Consider the following 10,059-nt stretch of genomic DNA (forward strand, 5'->3'; position numbering starts at 1 on the left):
ACAGCGCCACTCCCCATGGGCCTATGGGGGCTATTTTTCATTCAAACCCCCACATCCCACTCCCCTTTAAAATCTAACCAGGAATTATCCATTTTTCATAGATTGATGCTACACTTGCAGCCCCTGCACTAACTTTCAGAGCTCCGAGAAAACTGGCCCTGTCAGATTTTCCCAGCGGTCTCCTTACTTTGTTGGAGGGGATTCCTAGGGGACTTTCTTCCTTCTTGCTGTCTGTGACTTCACTGGGTGAACTTAATCTCATGATCGATGTATGTCATTTATTCACTAAGTTTCGCTATGCTGGTGATGAAGCTCGGGGCCTTGTGCACAGTAAGCAAGTCCTGCCTCTGAGCTACACCATCGCCCTCTGATTTTAGTATGCCACTTCGCTGAACTGAATATTATAAATATTTTTATTTCAAGATATAACCTGTCTTAGTCAAGGGTTCTACTGAAACAGATGAAACACCGTGGCCAAAAATCAAGGTGGGGAGGAAAGGGTTTATTTGGTTTACAGTTTTATGTCACTGTTCATCACTGAAGGAGGTCAGGACAGGAACTCAAACAGGGCAGGATCCAGGAAGCAGGAGCTGATGCAGAGGCCTTGGAGGGGTGATATTTCCTGGCTTGATCATCATGGCTTGCTCAGCCTGCTTTCTTACAGAAGCCAGGACCACCAGCCCAGGCGTGGCCCCTCCCACAATGGGCTGGGCCCTGGGCCCTCCCTTATCACTCACTAATTAAGAAAAAGCCCTCCAGCTGGACGTTATGTACACATTTTCTCAACGGAGGCTCCCTCCTTTCAAATGACTTGAGCTTGTGTCAAGCTGACACAAAACTAGCCAAGATATAATCGATATAGAAATTTTAATGGTATATTTCACTTTCATGGTTTTGGTTTGTTTTTTTTTTTGAGATTTGCTCTTGTTATGTAGCACAAATTAGCCTCAAACTCATCTTAAGCTTCTCAAATTCTGGGATATAGTTTCCCATTTTTATACAATCTTCAAAATCCAGGGTTTTATACAACAAAAGCATCCCATCGGGACTGGCCCCATCGCAAGGGTTCTTTCTGTAACATGCTTGGCTTACAGCAACGCCCCAGTCGATGAAGGTTTGTTACACTGTTACACTGTCTTAGGTTCTGCTCGCTCTCCCCTTCTCGATAGATACTAAACATACATTATGGAAAATATCAGCTCGTGAACATGTGTTATACATGTCTTTTTTTTTCTTAAGAATAATACTTCTTTGGACCTGGAATAGGAAAGGGGAAGTAGAGCATAAAAGAAAAACTCAGTTAAATATTAGGAATACCATAGGAGTTAGATTAATTTTTTGGAAATTATTCAGATGTCTCCTTCCCCTCCAGCTAAGGGTTGAATGATGTCAGCCTAGTCATGTGATCTGAAATGCTAGCATCCATACAAGAACGAAGACTTAAAGAGACCATGCAGGTTGTCCCTGTCCCATTGGAGCTGGCACAGAAGTATACCAGTGATCACCTGCTTCCCCAGGAACAGACGTTTGACACAGGAAAAGGAGCTGACTGAGCCTGGTAGGTTTCCCTAGCCAAAGCCTGCCTATGTTAGCTTACCTCTGTCAAAGCCCAAGGCTGGGAGCTATATAAATCATCATTACAAGAGGCTGGGTAGATGGCTCAGTGGTTAATGAGAGCCCGAGTTGAATTCCAACACACAGATAGAAAGCTGGATGTGGTCTGTAACCTCAGCATGGGAAGGCAGAGACACACAGATTCTTGGAGCTCACTGGCTAGTCAGTCTTGTCTAAAACGTGGGTCTCAGGGAGTGAGAGACCCTGTCTCAAGGGAACCAGGTGCTAAGCAATCTCAGAAGACACCTTGATACCAACCTCTGGCCTCTACATGTGCCCCACAAGCAATACATATGTACATACATACCTACTTTGGAGTTCTGCTGGTCACATGGCTGCAGGAGAGGCAGCCTTGTTTTACTGGAACAGTTAGCTGGTACAGCCACTACCTGGGGAGCAGTCAAAAACAGATGCTGCGGTCAGTGAGCAAAATGTAAGTGCTTTAGTCAAGCTTTGTCAGCAAGCACTCTTGTTCCTTGATTTCTTCTCACTCTGGTTTGTGAGTGTCCTGGCAGCTTCTCAAAGAGCAGGTCAGAAGGGTCTGCTCATTCTGAAATCTCAGGCTGGAGGAAAAGTGCCTCCCATGAGGCCCACAGCTCTCACGTAGAGTGAACACACACACAAACATGTTCTTGATTTTCCCTGAGTGGAGAGGCCATCCCACACCCACTGAAAGTACAATCAGCCAGAGCAAGACCACCACAGATAGGATGAAGTCAGATTCCCAGGCAGGGCTGGATTGTGACAAGGGAAATGAATCTCCCATCAAGACCAGGTAGCCACTTAGCTATTGATAAATGACATTGATGTTAGTTATTTTCACGAACAGCACAAGAACTTCAAAGGCTGTATATCTTCAACATGTTTGAACAAACAGTGGAACCATCAGTAACACCTTCTACTGTGTTCTAGAGATTGGCTGAGCTCCGCTTTTCTTTCTGGAGACGTCTGCAGGAGGAAAACACGTAGGTCGGAGAGTGAGCAAATGCCATGGGAAGTAGTCATGCTTCCCTGCTATATCCTTAGGTCATCTGGATGAGCAAGTCTCACAGCAGGAGCTGTGTGTCATAGCCGGGGCCACACCTCATCCACTCCGGAGCACAGCTGGCTTCTGTCTCTAGTCCAGCTTTCTCTGCAGGATTCCTGGAAGGATGCTGTCAGCAGGGCTGTGTCACTAGAAGGGTGAACTGCCAGCCCCAAGCAGCAGCCACCTGCTCAGCAACCTGGGGGTGGGGATGGGGGAAGCCGCTCTCTGAGGACCCTCAAGACAGCAGCCTCCCCGTGTCATGTGCCTGGGACAGGACCCCCTGGGAAAAGTCGGTCAGAGAGAGGAGCTTTAGAGAGGGTGGGGGAGGGGAATCGGTGGAGGAGGAAGCAGATCTACAGGGCGCTCTGAAGAGGCAGCTGCTGGCTGCATCCATGCTTCCCGGTAGAGTGACTCAGTGTTCCTCCCAGCACAGTGTCTACTGTAGGCTGTTCTGATGTGAATTTCCCATTTTCCCTTTGGTAGTTGAGAAAAAATATGCCCCCAACTCTTTTTTCTGTCTTGTTGAACTTTCTATGAAGTTTGGAATGGACTTGACTCCCGATCCTCCTGCCTTGACCGCATCCCACCCTGACCATGTGCTGGGATTATAGGCATGCACCATTACTCCTGTTTATATGTAGGGCTGGGAGAATCTAACTCAAGGCCGTGTGCACGCCAAGCAAACACTCTAGCAACTGAACTACAACCCCAGGCCCTCTGTTTTCTTTCGTTTTGTGAGAGCTCTTAGCAGTATGCAATGACACCGAAGCTCATGTCAACTGCTGCATGTAACAATGACCTCTATTGGAGACCTGGGCCAGGATGGCACGCAACCTCCTTGCCTCTTAAGCAAATGTGACACCGTAATCAGGGGAACACAGGGAAAGGATTCCTCACATCTTCTGGGTCTAGGCATGACATTGTAGCACCTCTAGTCTGACTGTGAGAACACCATGTAATTTCCAGGATCACCCAACACGGGGTCAGATGGTACTATTCATGATCTTCATCTCAAAACTTCTGCCATCCTGAGAGATATCTAAGGATTGCCTTGTACTAGCATTTCAAAACAAAGACTTTCTAACATGAGGCTTGGTGTGCGATTTATTTCAGTAACCAACTCTACCGTGACTATGCTTAGCGTGGTGTCAGTGAGAGGCTCTCACTGGTAGTATTTAACATGCCATGTGTGTGTTCTGTTTCCATCACTCAGAGGAGGTCAGGGAAGGCACTCCAGCAGCCATGCTCAAGCCATAGGCACAGTCAAGAGCAGAGGGAAATGGAAGCACCCAGGTTGTCTCCTCACTTTCTAGGGAGCTTTCCCCTCTCTTACACAGTTCAGGGCTCAGCCCGTGAAATGATGCTATCCACATTCAGTGTGGCCCTCCCACCTCCATTAACAAGACCGACCCCCACAGACATGCCCTCAGACACCGACCCCCACAGATGTGCCCTCAGACACCGACCCCCACAGACGTGCCCTCAGACACCGACCCCCACAGACGTGCCCTCAGACACCATCCCCACAGACATGCCCTCAGACACCACCCCCACAGACATGCCCTCAGACACCATCCCCACAGACGTGCCTTCAGACACCATCCCCACAGACATGCCCTCAGACACCGACCCCACAGACGTGCCCTCAGACACTGACCCCCACAGATGTGCCCTCAGACACCGACCCCCAAAGACGTGCCCTCAGACACCACCCCCACAGACATGCCCTCAGACACTGACCCCCACAGATGTGCCCTCAGACACCGACCCCCCACAGACGTGCCCTCAGACACTGACCCCCACAGATGTGCCCTCAGACACCGACCCCACAGAAATGCCCTCAGACACCGACCCCACAGACGTGCCCTCAGACACCGACCCCACAGACGTGCCCTCAGACACCGACCCCCACAGACGTGCCCTTAGACACCGACCCCCACAGACGTGCCCTCAGACACCGACCCCCACAGACGTGCCCTCAGACCATCTTGCTCTAGGTAATTCCCCACTAAGACTCTTTTGCCGGGTGACTCTATGTTGTGTCAGTCTGACAATGCCAACCAGCCAGTGTACCACGTCTTTAACAAAGAGCCTCCTTTGTGCCGAGAACGAGTTTTCCCTGGGAAGACTTACATGAATGGCCCCTCAGTGCCAGCACAGGGATGTCTCATGAATGACAAAGTGGGTGAAAGAAGCCTCAGCTTTGATGGCCAGGGTCTCCTTCCACCCCTGAGTGTTCCTACTGCCTTCAATACCCTCGCAAAACAAGAGCCGAGCACACCAGGACCTTAAAATTCCAAATAACTGGGCCCCAGGCGTGCCCTTCTCTTGGCAGCTACTTTCGTTAGGTGGCTCGGATTCCGGAACCCACTCTGGCAGCTAAGAGCATGACTCATCCGATGAGCGCACCTTCTCTGACTGGATTCAAGTCAGGAAATGCTGTTGCTGTTGCCAAGATAGTATTTATAGGAAGCTATCAAAACAGCAGTTGATTAGCCATGTGGAGCAGGGCTCCAGGAAAACAAAATCCCAAGTCCTTTTCCTCAGGCCTCAGCTTCTGCTGAGGTAAAAACAGCTTCATTCCTTGCAGATACGACAGACTTTCCTAGGACAGAGGTGACAGCACTGCGCTCAGTGTGGCAATTTGTTTCCTCCTGTTATTGTGTCAATGTTTATATCCAGCCACACAGCTGTTGTGGAAAGCCAAGTTGACCCCAACGGTGCCTCTAGGGACACCTTTCGTGTTTTTCTCTTTCCCTGGTCTCAGACTCTGTGGCTGTGTACATCCCAAGACCCCACTACTCTGGTGTCTTCCCAAGTTTAACTTCCAGCTAAGGTCTGGGTCTATATGCGTATTCTACACTTCACATTGCTTACTAGAGACAGTCATTCTGCCTGTGTGTGTATGTATGTGTGTGCACACACGTATGTGTGTATGTGTGTGTGTACACGTTCCTGTGTGTACATACACTAGTTGAGCATTTGTGTATTTGATATGTCCATATGGAGGTTAATATCAGTTGCTTCCCTTTATCTCTCTCTACCTTGATTTTTGAAACTGTCCCTCATTGAGCCTGGAGCTCTCTGGCTAGCCAGTAATTTCCGGGGGATTCTCCTGTCTTCGCCAACACTGCAGTGCAGACATGCACCACCACACCCAGTTTTATGTGGGCTCACCTCGCCTGCTAAGAATTTCCCCGGCCTACCATTTGCTTTTAACAGAGACACCTCAGCCCAAAAGTTTCTCTCCCTCCCTCCCTTCCTTAAAGATGTGCACTACCAAGCCTAGACCCTCTGCTCATTTCTTTAAAATCGCTTCTTTCTCTGTACTCTCCAGTGAGGTCAAGGGTGCAATCTGTTTAACCCAGACTTTCATCGTCCTTCCGGTGTTTTCTCTCTCACTTCCATTTTCACATTCACATCATTTACACTCCCTGCTTCAGATTACCTCCTAAACCCTTGACCTGTCTTTCCCCAGCCCACTTGTCAGGCCAGTATGTGTCACTGGCTCAGTATCTCACTGTGGCTCTGGTGGGGAGGCTTGTGTTGAATACTGCAGCCAGAACCAGAGCGGTCCATGCTGAGCACAGTGCCTCCATCCTGACACTGGACATCCCTGATGCTTGGCCGAGGCACTCATGCCCTCCAAGTGGCCCTGGGATTCCACTGAAGATTTTGTGACCACACACAGCCCTGGCCTCCTGAGTATGAAAGACGGGTAGAATTTTGTTTCCCAAATTTTCCTCGGCAGGTGACAGTGATCCCTGGTGTTAGCCCCTCTGTGCTCCCAGTGTTCCATGGTATTTTTGATGCCACATCTCTGAGTCCTAGGTCCTTCCTCACCCTCCAGTGTCACTGAGGACCGGTATTCTGTAGAACCCTTTTGGCCAAAGCCATGCTCCTCCTGTGGGTCACTGCCGGCTGTCTGTCATGAGCCCTATCAGGAAGCCTCTGAATAGGCCCCTCCAGTACTGGTAATGACTCTCCTTGGTTGCCTCTTCAGGATGGGGCTGTAGTTTCAAGTCACTCGACTGCTTTGCACAGTTCTGTTATGCCCTGCCTGTACAGTTATTTAATGTACCATGTCAGACATTCTCTAACTACGGATTGGGGTGTCCTCTCCTTCCTACCTGGACTCTGGGAAAAACTAGCAGCAAACACACCTTCTCTAGTACCATCCTAATTGTCTTCATTGTCTCTTTGTGGAAAAGAAAAGAGACTTGTAAGGTTCCTGACGTAACCAAGAGCACAGGTGTGCTTATGTCAGTGTGGAGACATCATGATGTGTGTGTGCTTCTGTATTCAGAAGAAAAAAGTGTGGGAGAAAGAGAGAGAAAGAGAAAGCTCTGCACTCACATCCATTGTATACCACCCACCACAGCTGATGTCTAAATGATGACGAATGTCTCAGATCACAAACTTTCATGCTTCATGAAATTAGCCTCATCGAAACTATGATCATCATCTCTATATTATAGGTGGTATCTCCCTAAACACAGCAAAAGCATCAAGAAAAAAATAATACTTTAAAGATCTTTATGTGTGTGTGTTTGAATAATTAATGCCTGGGTTTGCTGCGGATACTCAGTGAAGTGTGTCCTGAAAAGAGTGTTGTGTAGTCTTTGGGTATAGGGTCTAGGGATGGCAGACTAACATATTCTTTATATGGCTTGAAGCTGGGAGGTCTCAAGTGAGATGTTACTCTTTAGATCACTCAACTCAGGGTGTGGGGGGAAGCCTTTAAGACTCCCAGATGTCATGGAGATCAAGTTCTTTGTCAACCTTGCACTCTCAGCATCCCAGAAATCTGGATGGCAGTGGAAAAGAGATGGGAGAACTGGTCTACCCATGAGATTCTATTCTCCTTGAAGGCAGAAATCATGTATGCTATATTCCTTGATTCATTAAATATTTGGAGTAGGGATCTGTGGAGATGGCTCAGTTGACTAAGTGCTTTTCATGAAATCTTGAGCACCCATGCAAAAAAACTAGGTATGGTAATGTATATTTGTAAGGCCTGTGCTGGAGAGGCAGAGACAGAAGGATCCTTGGACATTCTAGCCATCACAATTAGCAAACCCCAGATCCCAGTGAGATACCCTGTCTCAAACAACAACAAAAACCATCTTCAAAAAAATGACACCTAAGGCTGTCTTCTGGCCTCCACATGCATACACATACACACGGACATTTACACACACACACTTTGCTCTGAGGTACCAATATCATCTAGACTATACCATATAGAACATTCTAAACTTATGACTTGGAAGTTTGAACATGATTATACTTGCTGTCTAGTCATCCCATAAATTGGTCATTCGCTGACCTTGAGTTTAGTAAACCCAAACTTGGTTACCTGTTGACTTGGCCAAGATTTTCCTGAGGTTCCCTTTCCTTCTGGTGTCCATCATGTCCTGAGAGTGACTGTAGAGTTCATGGCTTGAGGGAAAGATGCTGGAGTGAAGAAGATGACATAAAGACTACATGTGATTAAGAATTCTGGTGATAAACTTCAAAGGAGAGTTTTGGGACCTCAGGGGCAGTGATGTTTCCTAGTGGAAAAAAAGATTACCTTCTCATCAATCCCAACAGCTGACCTGACTCTTATCTCCACACTAGATCCTGAGGAACACTCACTACAGATCACACTCCAGCCCAGTGTATACCCCTGTGATACCAAGTTACCAGAGCTTGTTTCTGCTTCCTGGGTAGGCTGGGTTGGAACTTCTGTGGAAGTCTCTTGGTGTGCTGGTTAGTTTCTGTTGAGAACACACAAACTAGAGTCCCCTAAGAAAAGGAAACCCCTGTTGAGGAATTTTCTCCATCAGATTGACTTGTGGGTAAGTATGTGAGGGCACTTTCTTGATCAATGATTACAGTTGGAGGACCCAGTTGCTGTGGGCAGTTGCCGTCCCTGGACAGGTGGTATTGGGCTACATAAGAAAGCAAATTTAGCAATCCAGTAAACAGCATTCCTGCTTGGTCCCAACTTCAGTTCCTGCCTCCAGCTTCATGCTCAAGTTACTGCCCTTGTAACAATGGACTGTGATGCGGACATGTAAGATGAAATAATGCCTTTACTCCCCAAGTTGTTTTTGGTCGGTGTTTTAACTCACCAACAGAGAAGCACACCGGAACACTTAATTCTTAGTACGAAGATTTGGATTTGACAGTGTAATTTTGGTACAAACCTAAGCTATAAAGCAGAGTGAGGCAAGAGAGTGTTCAGAGTCCCACATGACTTGTTCCTATAAATGAAGAGACAGCGTGGGCCCGTGTCCTTCTATTGCGGGGGAAGGGCAATAGGATTGCTCGGTCTTCCTCAGGCACAGATCTTCACTGCTTGCCACGTGGTGTCTTCTCTTCAGTGCTGACCACTGTTCCCATTGACCACATAAATAGTAAGCTGGGGCTATAAAAAGCAACACACATAAAAAGTCACTGAATTGCTTGTTGAATCTGGAACATTCCTGCTGATAGATGTGAAAGCTTTTTCCAACTGCAGCTAGGTACAGGAATTCAAAAATAGAATGTATTCAATTTAACATTGTTTAGTGTACTCTAAAAATTCTCTTGGAAAAAAAATGTCTTCGGGTGTGCATATGGGAGCACACAATAAACTTCAAAAAAGGACAACATTTCCCAGGAAATCAAAATAGACATGTTTGTCATTGCTGCTATTTATTCATGTTGGAAATCTGTTCCTCTTTATCTGTGGTTACGTAACACCCCAATCTAGTTTTCTCTCTCTCTGGCCTTGTTCTAGAGATTCACATCAGAAGCACCCCTACCTGGGATGGCCTGAGCTACTGTTGACAACTGTTTGCCAAGACTGGTGAGCCATGGACTACCCTGGTGTTAGGCTGAACTTCATTGGCCATTTTCAGTAACGGATTATGTGCATCTTCATTCATCAGGCTACATTTTCTAGAAACATGAAGGATTTCAGAAGATCTGGCTTTTAGACAATATGCTGCAGGGAGGATATGATCTGGGCAGTGGCAATTGCAGTGGAGAAGGGAGCCACATCTGAACAGGTGTGATCTAATAATCTCAGAAGTGCTGATGCCCAGACAGTTGGCCAGCGCAGTCATAGAACATGGAGGTCACTCATCTCATGGGCTGCAGCATTTGGGGAGGATGAACTTTGACCCATGAAAATGGGGAAGTGTTTTGAGAGGCATGTATAAAGGAAGTGAGGCTTGGGTCTGAAAGAAAGAGGAGGCCAGCATCACTAGGGTGGAGACCACTCCGCACTTCCAAAGCCCTGAGAGCCGGTGGCCTTGGACGAATTCAGAAGAAAAGGTCTGGCTGGATGCCCAGACGTGAAATCCTGTGAGTGAAAGGGATCTGGCTGTGTCTTAGTCAGAGTTCTATTGCTGTGAAGAGACATTATGACCACAGCAGCGCTTACA

The 10,059-nt window shown here is 47.5% G+C and overlaps 1 long non-coding RNA gene across 2 annotated transcripts; it reads right to left on the minus strand.

Annotated features, from left to right (window-relative positions):
• Positions 1 to 1,456: 1,456 nt before the first annotated feature.
• Positions 1,457 to 9,675, minus strand: LOC121143775. 2 transcript variants are annotated; one of them, XR_005881099.1, is made up of 4 exons: positions 9,436 to 9,675; positions 8,836 to 9,056; positions 8,001 to 8,098; positions 1,457 to 2,003 (listed from the first exon to the last, which is right to left on the minus strand). It is a non-coding gene; the product is annotated as an uncharacterized LOC121143775 (long non-coding RNA). The 2 variants fall into 2 exon arrangements; XR_005881098.1 differs by lacking the exon at positions 1,457 to 2,003 and adding an exon at positions 2,012 to 2,562.
• Between the last annotated feature and the right edge of the window lie 384 nt (positions 9,676 to 10,059).

The sequence above is a fragment of the Mesocricetus auratus genome, unplaced genomic scaffold, assembly GCF_017639785.1.
Source record: "Mesocricetus auratus isolate SY011 unplaced genomic scaffold, BCM_Maur_2.0 Super-Scaffold_100013, whole genome shotgun sequence".
Taxonomy (NCBI): domain Eukaryota; kingdom Metazoa; phylum Chordata; class Mammalia; order Rodentia; family Cricetidae; genus Mesocricetus; species Mesocricetus auratus.